Raw genomic sequence first — 22500 nt, 5'->3', positions numbered from 1 at the left:
AAAAAAACAAAAAAACAAAATTAGAATGAATTAATTTCTAGTGAAGAAGAAAAACCTGAGAGCTAACAGTCCTGCATAAATTCAAAACAGAATAAATGCCTGAATTAGCACTGACATCAGATGACGGGTAATGCACTTTCCTTGCAAAAGGTAGAATACTGTGCTGTCAAAGAGTATGGCTGGTTCCATCACTTTCATCAAGAAACCAAGTATTCAGCATGGAATAATGGAAAAGAATCACAAAGCATGGCCCAACATAACAAAAATCATCCAAAACAGTACCTTCAGCCCTAATGCTGCCGAATGTCTTTCTTTAGGGGTACGATCAGTGCTACTCAATACCTGTAGACACTGGGCAAAATAACTATTCTGCAACATGACAATGCACAGTCCCATACTGTGTGTAGAACTAATGTCTAGAACAGTGGTTCTCAACCTGTGGTGCAGTATGTGAAGAATTAATGGGTCATATGCAAGGGTGTACAAAGAAAAATATAGCCAGGAGTGACAAAAGAGAGAGAGAGGGAGAGAAAGAGACACTATGCAAACAAAGAGACAGAAGCTGTCTTAACTGCAGTTACAACTCAAGGCGTGCTTCCAGGGTTTGAATTTCAGCACTGCATTGCAGATATCTCATTCATTGCTTAAAAATCGTCTTAGTTTCACCTAATAAAATGGGACATTCATATTATTCTTTAAAGGCAAAATGGGGTTGCCTATTCTACACATTTATGAAAATATACATAAAATACACAACCATTTCATGAATGCTTTGAGAGAAAAACTGTTCAGACCATTAAACTGGCTTTGAGTGATTTTACCTAGTGGAGAGATTATTTGTTTTTAATACAGTGCTGTGTACAGCCACAATAAAATAAGGGAACTTATTTATCCTCTAAACATTTATCCTCCGTTTGTCATCAACATACTACAGTTCCCTGTCCAGTCATTTCACTTTCTGACCAGTGTACCCAGTTCAGGGTGGCTGGAATTAATTTTCTTATCCTGGCTGCACTAGGCACAAGACAGGAATTAAATTTTGGACAGGGCAAAAACCTTGTATAATTCTGAGTGACTACACATCTTTGCAAAATAAAATTCCTTTAGCTTTACTAAATTTCCACATTGGCCAAACATTTGTTAATGTTTTGAAGAAAAAGGCAAATATCTCCAATGATACAGCATTCTAAGTGTCAACAGACATAATGTCAGAGATGCAAGATTAGCAGGGTGACTGCTATAAATATATCGCCAAGCAATAAAATTGTGTTCTTCATTGGCTTTTTTTGAAACCAAAATAATGTTTATTATTTGAATACTATTTGAATGGTACATGGGCAGATGCAATGTCATCTCCAGTTGTGACTGATTTTTGTTGATACAGTCAGTCCAATTCAGTGACTATTTCTTTATTAAAACACTGGTATAGCACATTGCAAAGTCTGATTATTACTGAGGTTGCTTGAAAACAACACAAAGAAGACATTTATGGAAATTCTGAAATAATGAATCTTACATTGACAAGTTTGATTTCATTAAAGGGATCCTTAAAGTTAAAAAAAGTCTAATAATATCAGTGAACATTTGCAAAGTTAAAGCATTAGATGTGTGACATTTGAATCGTGAATTAGTTTGATTTGTTGATTTGCTATTACTCTTCAAGAAATGTTATTAACCAGCTAATGTTCAGTTACTGATGTTCTCATGACAGCAAATGGCAAAAGCCTGAGAAAGTGATTTTATGACAAACGTAAACTGAAAAGGGTGTTTCAACAAAAGAGATTGTGCAAATTAAAACATTTTTTTGATATTTACTAATTAATTTGGCAATAACACAGCAATGTTTAAATTGTTAGTATTGGTTTTAAGCAATATTTTATTTTTAAATATATGGCCAGAAACTATAAGTGAATAACTTTTAATATGTGCACATAATATAAATTAGGTTGTCACAATAATATCATTGTTTATTAACCCCTCACTGAAACCACCAAAAGCCAATAAAACTCTTCTCATTTATTGTTACTCGTGGGAAAATCCCTCTGTCACACAATAAATTTGAGCTCTGATCTATATATTTTTGTAATTTAAAAGAATGGAATATTATGTTTTGATTGGTGAGTCATCTTCTGTATATTGTTCATGCCTAATTTAGTATATCAGTGCTGGAGATAGAAGTTAAAGAATTAGAACAAGAATTAATTAGAAAAATGCTTATTATTCCTGATGAAATGTATTCTGCCATATATTGAAAAAAATTATGGTACATCACTACATTTCAAATTCTGGGTGTGGTACAACAGGACAAAATTATTTCTAGATTTTTTTAGAATTATGGCAAAACTGTACAAATGTGAATAAACCTCTTGTTCTTGCAATTTCTTACTGTATCTTTACTTTTAACAAGCCCTTTGTAAAAACAAAATATACATAACCAACTATAAGTGTACTTATTTATCTGATAAAGCCCATCTTGCAGTGATAGGTTCAAAATAATTTTTACTCAGATTATGTGGGTAATAATTGCTTTAAATTGTAAGCAGTACTTGAAGTAGGCTAGTACTCATCAGGACTCTGTACTGTTATTTTATAGAAATTATTGTTTGGAGTACTGGGAGATTCTACATGTATACCAGCAGTGTTTGTAGTCAGCCAGTACTCACAATTTTCAGTACCTGCACTTACCACAACCTTTCAGCACCATAATGCCACACTTGTTAATTGGCTGGTATCTCCTGGGAATTGTAGCTTGGGGGACCAACACCTTCTATGTCTTCAAGTATAAAATCAATGAAACCTGGTGCTTGAATATCTACAAGGAGCTAAAATAATTACCCCTTCCTCCATCATCACCCCCAAAGCTGCAAGTGTAACATACATCAGTTCATCATCTCTGATTAGCTGACAAAGAAGAAACATCATCAGCACCACCATATCTTTTTCCCCCACTTCACTTTAAGAAAAATAAATGATTAAGATTCAATTTCACTACTAAACTACTAATCTACATTAAAGGTTTTACTTACTCTGCCAACAGGACTCCCAGGATGGGCAGCATACTCAGATGTTAAGGTGTAATTAGAAGCTTCACTTATTGTGCTCACAGGTCTGTCCTTTTTCTCATGTGATGTCATTTTTGAAATTGATCTGTATTATACAAAGAATTTTAATTGTTTAGTTTTCATTGTTTAAATAGCATAAATTGACAAAATAAACATTCACAATCTTGACAAATGTGTCTCTAAATATTTAAGATTAAACTAAACAGGTTCAAACATTGGCCAACCGCTTTAACAGATTATCCATGTATTAAAATGGAGATTAGTATAGCAGTGTAATGATTACTTAAAAAACACAAATGAAAATGTGAAAAAATAAAATAGAAAGTAAAATTATTTAAAACACAGGGTGAACTACATAGTCAACCAAGAAAAAATCCTGACATCAGGAAGCTGTTATAAGCATTCACCCCACATGATAAAACAAGTTAAATATCGATAAACATTTCTTTTCTTGATGTTTGTACAACATAAAGAGAAAAGGAAACTTGCACACAAAATTCATTCATTATTATAAAAGTTACAAACTGGCAGATACTAATATTTTAATAATGATCAAGCATAGTACTAACAAGGTTTAAAAATCCTGTTTAAAGAGCTATTTAATTCTACTGAGGTCCACAAATGAAGTTTTATGTTTCCAGACATTGCTGGATGGCATTAACATGAAACTGCTGTTCCTTTTATTTTTGAAATTTTTATTTACCAGTTCCCAAAATACTCAAGTACTTAAACTGCCAATATAAATTATGCCCTTTATGGCTGGACATTTAAATGAAGACTACAGACTAGTTACTTCAGGGTAACTTGCTGCAGTTGGAACTGCTGTTCACATTGTTTTAGTAAGTCTTTTTGTAAAATGTATCAAAGTAGAAGTCATGATAACTTGCCATTACTACTAGTGCTACCACCACTAACATCATCATCATCATATTGAGTTAGTTACTTAAACCTAGCCTTTCAACCTAATATCTATTAGAGGTAATGGCATTAATGGTGAGAAAATCTATATTTATAGTGTTGCAATATTCAATAACAACTATAAACAATACACTGCATGATATTAATTTGTGTAATGCTCATAGATGGCCTGGTCAGCCAGTGAATCTATAGAAATACACTTGATATTTCAAAACAATAAGTCTATTTTCCAATCCCATTACCAGCTGGATTAATCTTGGACCTATCTTGCCATCATCAGTACTGCTGAGCCAGAATTACATGCACTTTTAACTACATATACACTCACCTAAAGGATTATTAGGAACACCTGTTCAATTTCTCATTAATGCAATTATCTAATCAACCAATCACATGGCAGTTGCTTCAATGCATTTAGGGTGTGGTCCAGGTCAAGACAATTTTCTGAACTCCAAACTGAATGTCGAATGGGAAAGAAAGGTGATTTAAGCAATTTTGAGCGTGGCATGGTTGTTGGTGCCAGACGGGCGGTCTGAGTATTTCACAAACTGCTCAGTTACTGGGATTTTCACACAACCATTTCTAGGGTTTACAAAGAATGGTGTGAAAAGGAAAAACATCCCGTATGCGGCAGTCCTGTGGCGAAAATGCCTTGTTGATGCTAGAGGTCAGAGGAGAATGGGCCAACTGATTAAAGCTGATAGAAGAGCAACTTTGTCTGAAATAACCACTCGCTACAACAGGTATGCAGCAAAGCATTTGTGAAGCCACAACACGCACAACCTGAGCGGATGGGCTACAACAGCAGAAGACCCCACGGGTACCACTCATCTCCACTACAAATAGGAAAAAGAGGCTACAATTTGCAGCTCACCAAAATTGGACAGTTGAAGACTGGAAAAATGTTGCCTGGTCTGATGAGTCTCGATTTCTGTTGAGACATTCAAATGGTAGAGTCAAAATTTAGCGTAAACAGAATGAGAACATGGATCCATCATGCCTTGTTACCACTGTGCAGGCTGGTGGTGGTGTAATGGTGTGGGGATGTTTTCTTGGCACACTTTAGGCCCCTTAGTGCCAATTGGGATCGTTTAAATGCCACAGGCCACCTGAGCATTGTTTCTGACCATGTCCATCCCTTCATGACCACCATGTACCCATCCTCTGATGGCTACTTCCAGCAGGATAATGCACCATGTCACAAAGCTCGAATCATTTCAAATTGGCTTCTTGAACATGACAATGTGTTCACTGTACTAAAATGGCCCCCACAGTCACCAGATCTCAACCCAATAGAGCATCTTTGGGATGTGGTGGAGCAGGAGCTTGTGCCCTGGATGTGCATCCCACAAATCTCCATCAACTGCAAGATGCTATCATATCAATATGGGCCAACATTTCTAAAGAATGCTTTCAGCACCTTGTTGAATCAATGCCACGTAGAATTAAGGCAGTTCTGAAGGCGAAAGGGGGTCAAACACCGTACAGTAATCCCTCGCTATATCGCGCTTCGACTTTCGCGGTTTCACTCTATCACGGATTTTAAATGTAAGCACATCTAAATATATATCACAGATTTTTCGCTGGTTCAGGATTTCTGCAGACAATGGGTCTTTTAATTTATGCTACACGCTTCTCAGTTTGTTTGCCCTGTTGATTTCATACAAGGGCCTATTGGCGGATGGCTTAGAAGCTACCCAATCAGAGCATGTATTACATATTAACTAAAACTCCTCAATGCTATAAGATATGCATCCGCTGGGACTTGATTGTTTGCTTGTCTCTGCCTCTCTCTCACCCTCTCTGACATTCTCTGCGCCTGGGCCCGGGGGGCTGTTTGCACGAGACTGTTTGCTTAAAGATACTGGCAGCTCCTCTAAAAATGCTGCTTTATTGCGTGTTCGGCATATTTAAAAGCACAAAAGCACACATATTGATTTTTTGATTGTTGCTTTAATCTCGCTCTCTCTCTGACGTTCTCTGCACCTGACGGAGGAGATGTGAGCAGAGGGGCTGTTTGCACAGAGGCTGTTTGCTTAGGAGATACTAACTGTCCTCTAAAAATGCGCGCAAACTTAAAAGCACAAGTATTGATTTTCGATTGTTTACTTTTCTTTTGCGCTCTCTCTCTCTCTCCCTCTGAAATTCTCTGCTCCTGAAGAGAAGATCTATTTGCATTCTTTGAATTGTGAGAAAGAACTGTCATCTCTGTCTTGTCATGGAGGCCAGTTTACACTTTGACTAAAGGGTGTTATTTCATGTCTAGATGTTAACAGTGTGGAGAGTGTATAAGGGCTTAAAATATATAAAAATAACCATACAAACATATGGTTTCTACTTCGCGGATTTTCGTCTATCGCGGGGGGTTCTGGAACACAACCCCAGCGATCAAGGAGTGATTACTGTATTAGTATGGTGTTCCTAATAATACTTTAGGTGAGTGTATGTATATAGTGTGTAAAGCAAGTAAAGTATACGTTGCATGGTGTTTTGTATATTAATACTACTGTCGGATATTTTTAAATCTGTGTCAAATTATAACATTGTCCGTGAAGAAAAGTAATTAAGAATACATTAAATTGAATGGAACATATGATAATTATCAGGTGTTTTAATGATTATTAATTTATGACCTACTCACCTACTTTTCTACACTACATTACTTTTATCACTTCAACAATTTGCCTGTGTTTAGTTTGCATTGTCATAAAAAATGGACAGCCTTATGTTTCTAAAAAACATTTTACACCACATTTATCACTAGAATCACCAAAGCCTACAAAAAAACTTGTAAACATGGCACACCTTAAATCCTTCACACATCTCCGTCAGCATCTTTTGTCTTGTAAATGTGTTGATAAGCACAAGCAGCAAACAGCCTGCTATAACACCCCCACACCACCACCCATGAAAGGGCAAGAAGTTCTCCCAGTCCAAGCCTAGATTATTTTGGAATGAAGTGCTGGAGTTTTAGTGGGGAAATATTTGGAATACATACATTTCATGTTTGTTCCGTTTCTACAGCAATCTATGTAAACACATTGTTAAAACAGAAACGTTTTTCATGTTTTAGTAATAAATGGCAAAATGACGACATGAACTGTGTAATGTGTGAAGGCTGAAGTCTGTTTTAACATTGCATTTCTGTTTTAACGATGTGTTTACATAGATTGTTGTAGACACAGAACACATGAAATTATTTACTCTATACAACTCTAAGAACTTATGGAAGAATGTGATCTGCTGTGGCGACCCTAATGGGAGCAGCCAAAAGAAGAAGAAGAAGATACAATTCTAGGAACTGGGAGAACTTCTTGCTCTATCTACGTGCAGTGTGGGGATGAGTATACAGGCTGTGTCTACTTGTGTTGATTGACACATTTACAAGGCAGAAGATGCTGACGAGATGATGAGATTTAAGATGGGCGATTCACAAGAGTTTTTGTAGGCTTTGTAATTATAGTGTTAAGAAATAATTTTTTCTTGTACTGCTCTGATATTTGACATTACAGTTGTACTGAGAACTGACTTTAAACACTTTTCTGGAACCCTAAAAGATCATTCTGCTCCTTGTTATATTCCATATACTTTGAATCTGATATCCCTGATTTACTATTGCATCATGTTACAACTGTTACGCATCCCGCAGTAGGCATGATCTTGTTTCCTTTCTTATTATTAACAATGGTCTATTGTATTTCTGATTTTCTCTAATTATTATAATGACTTTAAAAAACAGCATTTTAAAGATTTTTTTAGTGTCTTTTAGTGCTCCTGAAATGCCTCATTTAGAAAACTCACAAAAGAATTCTCACATGCAATCAGTGTATTGTGCATACTTATACTGGATGGTCTTAGATCTAATTATGCAGATCCAGATCGCCTGGATAACTTTGTTTTCATGCGGGACGATTCCAGTTCAGCGTGAGGGACGATTCTTCATGTTGTCAGTTCGCGACACTTCTCGATGGTCCGGATTTTTTCAGGTGATTTTCTAAGTAATAAACTTAAGTTATAACATAATGAAAATTGCATAATTAGATCTGGCCCACCCTATATATTCAGACCACCTGTATTATATTTTTCTGCAACTGTAAAGGAAAAAAACTGAGTTTAGTTTAGTACCATATCTTTTTCTTTGACCACATTTGTGCACACTGAGAATCCAGGTTTTATGAATGACTGTGTATTTAAGTGTCACACAAACATGTCTTTTCATCAATAATGTACAAGTTATAAGCACTTTGTGCTTTACAAATGCACTGTGAGAAAAAAGTAACAAGATTAATAATAGAATGTTACAAGTAGTTTTTAGGATATACTGTATTTGAATATATACTTATTTTTAATATTAACATTCAAATCTTAATTTTTAGATAATCTGACAGCCCCAGCTCACACTGGCAATATACAACATCGCCAATGTCATAAAAGTTACTCTCTATAAAGCACCTTCTCACACATTTGTATGTAAAAGATATTTTCTATTATATGTGTGTAGAATTCTGTACAGTCATAAAAAGCATGGATTCAAGGAATAAATAATTAAATGTCAACGAAAACATTAAAAAAGGATTTTAAAAACTACATTAGTTAGAGTTTGAAAGATAAAAGATATATGTAATATGAAAATGATTACTGATAAAAATGTAATAGTTCACAACTGGGAACAAAAAGTGAAGGAAAGCTATGACAGAGAGCATTTTAAAGAATTACTGAATGAGGAAAATCCAAGAAACCCTAACAGGAGAATGGGAATTCACAGTAGGCTCTGTGTGGAATAGATCACATCAACAGCAGTTAAAACAGCTATTGCAAAGCATGAAAAATGAGGACTCAGAAGGACAAAATGAAGGACTTGTATAAGTGTGGAAGTTGTTGGGCAACAAAAGTTTGAAGGTACTGAGAGATTTCATGTTACCTTAAAAACTAAAAAGATGCCCATAGATTGGAAACACAGCTATTTAACATCAATACTGAATAAAAAGGGAAATATACTAGACTGTCACAATAATGTAGGTATTAAGATACTTCCTCATACCTTTAACATAAAGAAACAGGTAATTAGAAAGAGATTAAGAGAAATAGTGGATGTTACAGAAAATCAGTATAGTTTCAGACCAGGAAGAGGAACTTCAGTAACTTTGAATTACATACCCTAATTAACACTAGAATTACCAGAGCCTATGAAAAAACTTGTAGATCTGTCCCACCTTAAATCCCATTGCACTTCTCCATCAGCATCTTTTGTCCAATGTGATAAAGACAAGCAGCAAGCAGCTTGCTATTTCATCCACCCACCGCCGCAGAACGTACACAAAGTTGATTATCTGGAAGTGAAGTGCTGGAGTTTTAGAGTGGAAATAATAGATCGATATTTGGAACACATGCATTTCATGTGTGTTTTCCATTTCTATTATAATCTGTGTAAACACATTGTTAAAACTGAAATGTTTTTCATATATTAGTAGTAAAATGACAAAAATGTTGGTATAAACTATATAATGTGTGATGCCTGAGATTCAAAGATCAAATAAATACTTTCACAAAGGTTCAGGATAAGACAACAGCTTCGCGGCGTAGTGGTATGATTTGCTGACTTGTCATCAAGAGTCCCCGGTTCGATCCCGACTGCCTCCTATATCTGCCGTTATCAGTAGTGAGCTGCTCTTATTGTTATTATACAGTACACACATACATTTGGTTTGCATCTGTAACAGATGCTTTACATTTATGAGGCTTGTAAAAGTTATCTTTTTTATTCTCTCAGTCACGATCCGCAGATACATACTCAGCCCTAGGGATCTGAAGCTGTTAGTTTTTATTTGAAACTGGGAATAACTGTAGATGCGAGTGGTTTTTGAAGTAATGGAACTGGACATTCTCTGATCTGGAGGGATAAAAGCTGACACACAAACGCTGGTGAATCTGCCTTCTTTGTATCTCACCGTCACTTGATTTTTTTTTATTCACTTTTATGGAGTGTTCCTGCTCACGCTGAATTAGAATGCACCTTATAGTCCATGATGTGAAAGCCGCACTGACAAAAAAAAAAAACAGACATAGGTATATATGATATTTGGAATTATTAATTTTATGACCTGTATAGTACATTTTAAAACATTGTGGCACAGATGCAACATTATTCATATTATTCATATTCATTCGCATAACATCTTGCAGTTGTAATCAGTGACCACATAAGGCTCTGGTAATTCTAGTGTTAAAAAATACTTCCAGAAAGTTGACTTGATAGATCTAATGACAGAGTTCCAAGTAAACAAAATCCATTACTGCCTGGGAATGAAAAGAACATCTAAGTAGTACATAAGAAAAAAAAGATACAAAAATGATCCTTGAATTAGAAAAGTGGAATGACATTCTAGAGGGGCACGGGATAAAAATCAGTAGATCAAAAACTCAACATATATTATGCAACTATAATGGAGAGGGTAGGAATAGAAAAGTGAAGCTAGGAGCAAATGAGTTAGAAAATGTTGAGTCCTTTCAGTACTTTCCGTAAATGATTTAAAGTGAGGCTAAGAATTAGAGCAGGGCAGAAAAAACTGAGGAGGTACAGGCAAATACTCAGTGATAAAATGATAGCTGCAAAGATAAAAGTAAACATATACAACACAATTATGAGACTAGAAAAGTTGTAGTGTGTAGATATACTTGGGGAACTTCAAGAAAGACTGAAACAATATAAGTTCATGTGGGATAAAAAGGTGAAATGGATATGCAAGATGAACAAACTGATTGAATAAAAAATAGAAATATTGGTGGAAGCATAAAGGTGAAAGGGATATAATACAAAATGATGGAGAGAAGAGTCCAGTGGCATGAAATGCATGGAGAAGAGAAGAAAGTAGTGTACTATAAAGGAGAATGTCAGAGATGGAGTTTTCCAGGAGAAAGAAGGAAAGGGAGACCAGAAAAAACAGCTGGAAAGATGTGGTAGTGAGGGAAATGCAGCAGACTGGATATAATAAGGAGACAGACGGAAACAAAATGTAATGGAAAAGAGTGATTTCACCACTGCTGTGCAGACCCCAGATTAGTGAAAAGTCAGAAGGGAAAAAAGAATGTGTGTGTAGAATGATAAATGAAAGTAATTGCTAATTAACACTAGAATTACCAGAGCCTATGAAAAAACTTGTAAATCCATCCCACTTTAAATCGCTTCTTAAATCCCTTCACACCTCTCCGGCAGCGTCCTTTGTCTTCTAAATGTGCTGATAAAGAGAAGCTGGAAGCAGCCGACTATTCCATCCCCCCACCAATTTAGAACGTAGACCTAACTTCTCCAAGCCCATGCCTTGATTGAGTATCTGGGAGTGAATTGGAGTTTTAGAGTGGAAATAATAGATCGTTATTTGGAACACACGCATTTCATGTCTGTTCCGTTTCTACAGTAATCTGTGTAAACACATTGTTAAAACAGAAACGTTTTTTATATTCTAGTAGTAGATGACAAAATGTTGCCATAAACTATATAATGTATGAAGCCTGAAGTCCAAATATCAAAGAAATATTTTCACAAAAGGTACAAATATAAGACAACAAATCGCTTTTATTCAAAAAATACAGCTGCAGAAAAAAAAAGCCATAACATGTGACACTGACACCCACTAATTACGATCGCCTCTGTGGCTAAATACATTCGACTACTGACTGGGAATGAAAAGGTATAGTTCGATTCTGCACTATTCCGCTTTGAGAAGTAAACTGCTCTTAGTCTTACTTTTTTAGAATAAAAGCATACATTTGATTTCAGTCTGTAACAGCCAATGTAATTTATGATACTTGTAAAGGTTAGCTTTGTTTTTTTTTAATTCACTTTTCATTCTCTCAGTCACGTTCAAGCTTTGTTTTTTTTTTAATTCACTTTTCATTCTCTCAGTCACGCTCAGAAACAATCCATACAACCCCATCTGACACGGTTGTTTTCGAGATAAAGACGCCGCTATAGCTCTGCAGTGTACCACGCATGTATACTAACGCACCCCCACCCCAAAGGGTTCTGACACACAAAGCGCTGGAAGCTGCCTTCTTCGTATCTCACTGTCACTTGATTTTCTTTTTATTCAGTTTTATGTGAGTGTTCCTGCCAGTCCCCGTGCATGTTGCTATATGCTGTTTCTTTTTGTACTCCAGGACATGCAAAGGAGAGAATGGTAAAGAGCAGTAACTTTGGCGCTATATGCAGTCATCAGACACTCCCCATCTGCCCCTGTCAACCAAACACAGGAACATATGTTGGAGTGTGTACACCTGCTGAGCCCAAATAAGGCTTAAAACACGTGTATGTACTCTTTGCATTATTTTACAGTAAACTATGTAACATTCTATGATCTGCTTCTAACTAATAGGGCCCGTGGCGGATGTTTGCAGACTGGCAGACCAACCACATCGTTAACAGGTAGGTACCCACTCATACAATCTGAATCTGGACTCAGGCTATGAATGCTATGAATATACACATATATATATTATATTATATATACATACAGTATATACACACACACATATATATACATATCTATACACACACATATATATATATACTAGAAAAATACCGTGTGTGTTAAAGAAGTTATGAAAAAGAAAACATTTTAAAAATAACGTAACATGATTGTCAATGTAATTGTTTTGTCACTGTTATGAGTGTTGCTGTCACACACACATATATATATATATATATATATATATATATATATATATATATATATATATATATATATGCACACATATAAACATATCTACACATACACATATCTATATATATATATATATATATATATATATATATACACACACACACATACATGTATACATATACACATCTACATATATATACACATACATATACATATATACATACATACATACAGATAAATATACATATATATACACACATACACACAGAAAAAATTTACATATATATACACACATACACACAGATAAATATACATATATACACACACACATATATATGTGATTAAATGCGTTATTTTTTAACGTGTTATGGAGCACATGCATCGAAGCTTCTCAGCTGTGCTTGTGCTAAGAAAAGGAAACATTTTAAAAATAGCGCATCCACAATTGTCTATGTAACCTTTTGCAAGTAGTGCCTGGAGGATTTAGAGTGTGGAGAAACTCTAGAGACAGCGTGTGTATTAACTTGTGGATTTTTCTGTGAGTATTGGTGTACAGCGTCACAAAGTTGGTTCCGAAGACTGCGTTAGCAAGCGGAGCTCAGCTCAGAGCGAAATGAGGTGAATGGGAGGGGAGATGATGCCGTGACTCCCCCCCCCGCCTTAACTGTCAATCCCCCACAAACACAGTCTCTCGGAATTTGCATAAGCACAGCCCTTCACCTGCAATTTTACTTAGTTACAAAGTGATCAAAACTCTCGCTTATATCCCGCGCCCTCTCATTAAATTTGTATCCCGTGATTAGTGGGCATGACAAATGGCAGCGCAGCCTATGAACTTAATTTAAACTTTAGGTTTACACTGTGCTTTGTTTCTGAAGTAGCTGTACTCATAAATATGGTTGTATGTGTCACTGCCGATCCTTATTGTTTGCTGCCTTCTCAATTGTATAAAGCATGTTTTCTTCAGCTCTTTTGGAGATCTTCCTTGTTTCTCGTACTCGTTGACAGTCAGTTCACAGTGATTACGTGGAGGTGTGATGATGTCACCGAAACTCCCCCCCGCCATCAAGCTCAACTCCATTAAAGTATATGGAGAAAAATAGCTTCCAGTTATGACCATTACGCGTAGAATTTCGAAATGAAACCTGCCCAACTTTTGTAAGTAAGCTGTATGAGCCTGCCAACATTTCAGCCTTCCACCTACACGGGAACTTGGAGAATTAGTGATGAGTCAGTCAGTGAGTGAGTGAGGGCTTTGCATTTAGTATATACTGTATATATATATATATATATATATATATATATATATATATATATATATATATATATATATATATATATATATACACACATACACACACACATACATATATATATATATATATATATATATATATTTACATTGCCACAGGAGAGGAGGAGACTTTCCAACTCATTGGGACCTGTGGCCACAGAGGCGCTTAAGCTTCCTAGAACCGGGAGAACTTTACTTCCGCCACACTTGGCAAGATGGTGGAGGAACCTGCCAGGGACGCCGAGTGTTTCCCGGTGCAAGGGCAGCATTTCAGCCACACCAGGAAGTGCTGCTGGAAGCGTCCACCAGCCACCTGGAGCACATCTGGCGGGAATAAAAGGCGCACCTCCCAGCAGTCAGGGGCTAGAATCGGGAGTGGGAGCTGAACGGCTCCAGGAGAAAGTAGAGAGCAGCTAAAGACTGTGAAAAGAAGGTTTATTGGGAGATTTATTGCTGACTGCATTGTGTGTGTTTTGGACTGTATTGGGATTAATAGAAGTGTGTCTTTGGATAAACATGTGGTTTCCAGGCAAAGTCTCAGTATATATATATATATATATATATATATATATATATATATATATATATATATATATATATACACTAATAAAAGGCAAAACCCTCAGTGACTCACTCACTCCCTGACTCACTCATCACTAATTCTCCAACTTCCCATGTAGGTAAAAGGCTGAAATTTGGCAGGCTCATTCCTTACAGCTTACTTACAAAAGTTGGGTAGGATTCATTTCGAAATTCTACACGTAATGGTCATAACTGGAGCGTATTTTCGTCCATATATACTGTAATACAATGCAGCTCGATAGCGTGGGAGCGAGTTTCAGTATTAAAATATTTAACCAATCACATTTCAGCCATCATTTGTTGCCAGGCAGAGGAATAGACTGCAGCTTGATAGCCGTGGAGGCGGCGTTTTCATATTAAAGCATTTAACTAATCACATTTCATTTGTTGCCAGGCAGAGAGGATGTCACAATCTGTTGTGGAGGCACTCTAACACAGAATAAATGTCGATTAACCTGTTGCTTCAACCAATCAGATTTTGAGTTGGTGTCAGTAGGGCCCTTTAGCAGGCGTGCAACGCGTCACCGTGATTCAGACCCATTGATTAGATAGAAGCCAATATGAGGAACTCTACGAGGCCATTGAGCGACGCAAACGCTCCGAGTGAAAGATCGTCGCGTGCACTACAGTCAACTCCATGGCAGGATTCTGGACAATATTATTTGCCAGACACAGACCAGATTTTAAAACCATGAAAGCCTGATGTTTGTCACGTTCCTTGAGCCCCAGAAGTTTCGGGAATACAAGAAAAATTTCACGCATGCAGCCTTCTCCACTTTAACACAACAGCCACGGAGCACTTTTTGATCTGTCTCGGCTAAAAACAGAACTGACTGTAATGTATGCCATGGATGATTTTGCAGGAGAATCTCCCACTGATCTCCTTGACTTCCTTCATTAGAAAATCTGAATGAGAGCATGGGGCAGCTGTTCACATTGGTATATTTGGCGGTGAGCACTCCTGTGTAAACAGCTTCTGTCGGCGGACATTTTCAGCCCTAAAGCGAAATCAAACTATGCAGAAATACATAGAGGGGCTCACCTTTCAGCATTAGCCGATGGCTAGAAAGTGAGGTTTTGATGGAACTGAAGCGCCGGATAATCCGTCGACAGAGTAATTGAACTGTTTCTGAGGAAAAGAAGGGCGATGGCTTTTGTTTACAAATAATCCGAAATTTTGGTGAGTAAAATGTTGCGATTTTCTAAATAATATTACAAGTTTATGAGTTATTATTGATGTTTTTTATGTGTGTGCTGCGTGCTGCAGTAGAAAGGAACTTGTTCATCCTGGTTTGTCTATTAAATCAAGGCATTTATTGTGGCTACAGGAGTATATATATATATATATATATATATATATATATATATATATATATATATATATATATATATATTATATATATATATATACCCGATCTACATACTGTCAAATAACGAACCACACGCCGTGGCAAAACCACGAGGCTTTGCCTCTAGCGCTGACGTCTGAGATTCGATTCCCGAGAGAGGGTGCAGTGAGTGTGTGAAAAACAGATCACCAATTGAAGCTTTATGAATAATGGATACTTTATTCACCATCAATAATTGTTTTGGTAAAGCCATACTCAGTGTAATACTCCTTCCATGTTCTAATTTTTTTGCGACTAGCCATGATTAAATGAGCGGTAAAAAGTAAGAAGCTGAGCGAGGGTGACTTATTGAGGCAGGCAGGCACAGCTCAATAGCTCAATTTGGATATAAGTAGGTTCTATTTAGTCGACAGAAATATCTTTGGTAGGAATGTAAGTTGAATTTAGTCTTTTAGTCTTTAAATTTCTATGTTGAAGAAAAATTTATGCAATGATGACTAAATTTAACTACATTCTACAACTAATTCTGTCGACTAAATAAAATACATATAATTTAAAATTTAAATAGAACTTGATACGATAGTTCATAATACCCACATAGCACGACAGTAAGTGCACTTAGAGCAGGAGTCATCCATTTCAACAAGCAGCATATTGCACTGATACAAAATAGCCTGCCCATTTAATTATTTAGGAATGGATAGATAAATTAAGATTTTGTACAAATAATGTTTTTCATTTTTGTTCCTCGATGGATTCTGGCAGCCCCAGCAACAGCTGCTCGCACCTCAAAGGAGATATATATACTGCTCAAAGAATTAAAGGAACACTTTTAATCAGAGTATAGCATAAAGTCAATGAAACTTATGGGATATTAATCTGGTCAGTTAAGTAGCAGAGGGGATTGTTAATCAGTTTCAGCTGCTGTGGTGTTAATGAAATTAACAACAGATGCACTAGAGGGCAACAATGAGATGACCCCCAAAACAGGAATGGTTTAACAGGTGGAGGCCACTGACATTTTTCCCTCCTCATCTTTTCTGACTGTTTCTTCACTAGTTTTGCATTTGGCTACAGTCAGTGTCACTACTGGTAGCATGGCGATACCTTCTCCAGGATGGCACATCAATACGTGTCATTGCCAGAAGGTTTGCTGTGTCTCCTGCACAGTCTCAAGGGCATGGAGGAGATTCTAGGAGACAAGCAGTTACTCTAGGAGAGCTGGAGAGGGCTATAGGTCCATAACACATCAGCAGGACCAGTATCTGCTCCTTTGGTCAAGGAGGAACAGGATGAGCACTGCCAGAGCCCTACAAAATGACCTCCAGCAGGCCACTGGTGTGAATGTCTCTGACCAAACAACCAGAAAGACTTCATGAGGTGACCCAAGGGCCCCATGTCCTCTAATGGGCCCTGAGCTCACTGCCCAGCAGCATGCAGCTCGATTGGCATTCGCCATAGAATACCAGAATTGGCAGATGCACCACTGGTGCCCTGTGCTTTACAGATGAGACAGGTTCACCCTGAGCACGTGACAGAAGTGAAAGGGTCTGGAGAGCCATGGAGAACATTATGCTGCCTGTAACATCATTCAGCATGAGCAGTTTGGTGGTAGGTTAATGATTGTCTGGGAGGCATATCCATGAGGGTCACACAGCCCGCTACAGGCTCCACAAAGGCCCCTTGGCTGCCATTAAGTATCAGGATGAAATCCATGGACCCACTGTCAGACCCTATGCTGGTACAGTAGCTCCTGGTGCCGACAATTCCTGGCCTCATGTGGTGAGGTATGCAGGCAGTTCCTGGAGGATGAAGGAATTGATACTATTGACTGCCACCACACTTTCCTGACCTAAATCCAATAGAACACCTCTGGGACATTATGTTTTGGTCCATCCAATGCCACCAGGTTGCACCTCAGACTGTCCAGGAGCTCAGTGATGCCCTGGTCCAGATCTGGGAGGGGATCCCCACAACACCATCTGTCATCTCATTAGAAGCATGCACGATGTTGTCAGGCATGTATATAAGAACACAGGGGACATACAAAGTGCTGCGTACAATTTTGAGTTGCTGCAATTAAATTTTGGCAAAATGGACTAGCCTGCCACATAATTTTTCACTCTGATTTTTGGGGCATCTTTGAATTCAGGGCTCTGTAGGTTGATCATTTCATTTCCATCAAATGATGTGGCATCCTTTCGTTCCTAACACATTACCCAGTCTATATCAGTATAGATATCCAGGAGGATTTCTTTTCCCATTGAGATCTGATGTGTTTTCAAAGTGTTCCTTTAATTTTTTGAGCAGTTTATATATATATATATATATATATATAGAGAGAGAGAGATATAGAGAGAGAGAGAGAGAGAGAGAGAGAGAAGATAACAGTGACAAAGCAATTACATTGATTACATTGACAATCATGTTATGTTATTTTCAAAATGTTTCCTTTTCTTTATTACTTCTTTAACACACTACTTCTCCATGCAAAGCGGGATTTTCCATATATATATATATATATGTGTGTGTATGTGTATATGAGTGTATGTATATGTATATTTATCTGTATGTACGTTGTGTATATTGTGTGTGTGTGTGTATGTGTATATATATGTAGATATTGTATGTGTAGATACGTTTATATGTATATATGTATATGTATATATGTTTATGTGTGTGTATATATATATATATATATATATATATATATATATATATATATATATATAAATATATATGACAGCAACACTCATAACAGTGACAAAACAATTACATTGACAATCATGTTACGTTATTTTTAAAATGTTTCCTTTTCTTTTTCATAACTTCTTTAACATACTACTTCTCCGCTGCGAAGTGCGGGTATTTTGCTAGTATATATTTTAATATTATTATAAACATAGTGTTGTTGTAATGAAAATAAATATGTAGTAAATTCTACTTGTTTCAATTAAACAGAAAAGAAAAAAATTCAGACCTAAAAATTTACCTGTCATACAGTCCTCTTCTAAGAAGTGTTCAAACATTGTTTTATACCATGCTCCCAAAATGTATGGAAGTAATTTGTCTGTCTGTTACAACCATTTTCAAATTACGATGTAAAAAATGATGACATTTGACTTAAAATAAATAAACTGCTATGATAAAAAGCTTTCATTGAGAGGTGTTACAGACTTAATAACAGGTCTGTCCATCATAACTTTTGTGTGTTACTTGCAATCTTTCTCGTTATGCACATTCTCAAGGGATCAAGTGTTTAGTATGTTACAGAATTATAACTGTAATCTCATAGGATTTCAATCATCCCCTCGTGTTTTCTTTGACTGTATTTCTAAAATCAATTTAAAATAAATACTCAAAGGCCATCAGATTATTTCAAATTAGTGTCATGCCTTTCAGTAATAATTTATTTTAATGTAACAACTCTAGACGTAAATATTTCAATATATTTTTTACTGAAACTCTTACTCCTTATGAAAAAAGCAGTTCTGCTTAATAATACTTTATGTCAAATACAACAATTAGTTGGAACAATCACAACTCCCTTAGTTGAAGCTCTGCCTAATGATTTTACCTTGTCTATAAATCCAAGGAGACAGACATGGCATTTTTAATGATGAGCATATATCTCTATTTTACATAATATGGCATTATTTATAGTCCCAATGTTAAAAGATCAAATCCTGTACTTGCCATATTTTTAATTTATTAACAGAACAAGCTTCCTTAATTTGTTTTAAAGTTTACCAATCCACTTTCTGAATAATTTCTAAATTATAATACAAATACTTTGACACATGGTTTTGGCTATTTAATTGAGAACATAAAAAACTAAATGACTCATATATTTTCATACTGAATTCAACTTTACATGAAACACAAAAACACATACACACATATGCAATACATATAATATATATCTATGCATTATACACGCAAACAAACTTTGTAGAAGAATTAAACAAAACCCGAAATGTACTGTAATTATTGAATTTAATAACATCTATATAAATAAGTACAAAAACAAAATAAACTTACTGCTCATTTACAACAAAGATACAGTTGTCCTGGGATGGCTGTCCTGAAACTGGATGTTTGCAAGTCACCTTTCGTTCATTGTGGCTGTAAAATAAAAACAAAAAAATACATTTATTTCAGATGTGGCACATATAATACATCTAAACACTGACACAAAAATATATTATAGACACACACACACACACACACACAAACACTGTTGTGAAAGGCGTAAACAAATGCCAAGGGTACAATTTTATACTAAGCCTACATAAAATTAGACTTTTTTTCTTTTACAAAATTATTTTGAAACAATCATGCTTTTTTTCTTTATACTTGCAAGCTCAACTTTTCTAATAATAAAGCAACTAGAGCTATTAATTATGTCTAACTCTGATTCTGCTTGTGGCTTTTACAGAAAACTGCAGCATAGGCAAAACCACAACCCATAATATGCATTTGAGAACAGGATCTTTTGCCTAATGAGTTCCTTCTGTTAACTTATTTTAAATAGTTTCCTCCTGCAATTAAATTTAAAATAGCTAATAAAATGAATTCACTTAGTCCTTCAAGACTACAAAATTAAAAGCTGCACAGGGTATAAATTTCCCACATCTGAAAAACTGAAAAATAAAGAAAAATAGGCTTTTAAAACACACACACACACCTAAGAGTTCTACTAGTGGTAAATTTTAGCATACTTTTCAGTCAGCTTCAATATAAAAAAATATTTAAAAGATAAAACCACTTAAAATATTAAATTTAATTTAAAACAAAATCCAGTGATCACTCCTTCAAAAGCGTGATTCTCCAAATCCCGACTAACAGAAACAGAGCAAGTCAAATGAATACAAAAGTCTCAAGACAAATATGAAATAAACAGCACAGTTGCTGTACTTGTAACAAGAAGTTACTGTAGTCTATGAAATGGGCATTGTTGTATTCTGAACACATCATCAATGGTAATTAGCTCACAAGCCACTCTTTAATAAGAATGCATGTTAAGAGAAGAGTAACTTAAGACATGTATTGTATGAAATTTAGCAGTATAGTGAAGATTTTAAAGTACACAGCATGTTGTAAAAAGAATATGAATAAAAAGTAAAAAAGGTGTCTGGGCTATTTTGTGCAAGTATCCATAGAATTTGAGCTAAAATAACCTTATGAATGATTACAAATATTGTCAGTATTGAACAGTCTTATTTTTTTTTTTAATTTGCTGCCATCACCATGTACACAATTGTTAAAAAACAACATTCCATATATTTTTTTCATAATAAACAAAATCACCAGATGATTTTTTCCTGCACAACACAACCATAAAATTTGGTTCAAACTCCAAAAACCCATGCTCTGACTTTCAGCAGATGGCAAAGATATGTAATAAATGCAACTGCTTATAAGCTAGTTTCTCTGTTGTTGGCACAGAGTCATGGGATGACAAGACCAAGATAAATGACAACTATATGCAAATCAAATTAACAACAATCTGCTTATAGTCATTAGTGAGTTAATTTCCCCTGTGTCACTTTGTTTTTCAAAGAACAGGGGCGCTCCCTGAAATTAAATGTGCACCAATGAGTATAACATACAGATGATAAAACTATTTTACAATTTTAGTTTTTACTCGTAGTTTCTTTTTCATAATGTGTATATTTAATTTGATTCTGTAAGTCAGCATTAGTGAGATTACCATATAATAAAATATTATATCATGCACAACAGATATTAAATTATTGCCGGACGTTATATGTTAAATGGATATACAGGCATTGTATAGGACATAATTTTATGCATATAGTTACATATCCACACAAAAATGTCTCAAATGACCCTGCTCAGAATTAAACAGGCTTAGAAAACAATATTTTATGGTATAAAAGTATTTCGTTTTTCAATAGGAATACTACAGATCATCTGGGTTGCAAGTAGGTCTGTTATATTGAATGTCACTATTTAAATATAATTCAAATGTATTATAAAACATTTTATTCAGAGAGAACACTTAGAGCTTGTTTATACTTCACGCTTAGAAGCGTGATCGCCGCATTATGGTTGCCACACGTTCCCAGTGTTCATTTGATGCACCCTCTGAGCCCGGGCCTCAGAAATGAGCGACATGTGGCGAGTGGCAGTACCAGCAAAAAAATAGGGGGCGCAGTCTGCTATAAGTCTCTGTTTACTATCTACATGTGACAGAAAGCCTCTATGTGGATCCTACAGGATCGATGTACGCGCTTTGATGTATAATGAATGGTTCGATGTCGTGAAGCAAAATGCCGACATACAGATGCATTCGTGGTGATGTCATATTCAAGCATGGCATATTCCCGATCGTAATGACACATGCACGTTTTAAAAGTCTCACATACCATCTTTTGTGCTGTCTTTTTTGTTTTTTGCAACTTTACAACAGCAACATAATATACAGCACTATATTTGAGCCGCTGAGAAAAAAAATTAGGGCGTGGTGAAAATGTGTATTTTGAGATTAAAGTGGAAATTTCGCTTTAATCTCGAAATGTCCCCTTTAACCTTGTAGTTTACTTTATCATTAAAGCAGACTCTTGTAAACATCTTTCCAGTTTTTAAGCTTGACAAGCAAGATACACATG

At 35.9% G+C, this 22500-nt stretch overlaps 1 long non-coding RNA gene across 1 annotated transcript in view; it reads right to left on the bottom strand.

Annotated features, from left to right (window-relative positions):
• Positions 1-20069, bottom strand: part of LOC120522075 — a 25409-nt gene extending 5340 nt beyond the window's left edge. Inside the window, exons 1-2 of the long non-coding RNA XR_005632285.1 lie at positions 19907-20069; positions 3027-3147 (exon numbers count right to left, since the gene is read on the bottom strand). This is a non-coding gene — a long non-coding RNA (uncharacterized LOC120522075). The remainder of the gene's footprint in view (positions 1-3026; positions 3148-19906) is intronic.
• Positions 20070-22500: the final 2431 nt, after the last annotated feature.

Source organism: Polypterus senegalus, unplaced genomic scaffold (assembly GCF_016835505.1).
Source record: "Polypterus senegalus isolate Bchr_013 unplaced genomic scaffold, ASM1683550v1 scaffold_3160, whole genome shotgun sequence".
NCBI classification, from domain to species: Eukaryota; Metazoa; Chordata; class Cladistia; order Polypteriformes; family Polypteridae; genus Polypterus; species Polypterus senegalus.
This window is presented reverse-complemented; position numbering and strand designations above follow the sequence as displayed.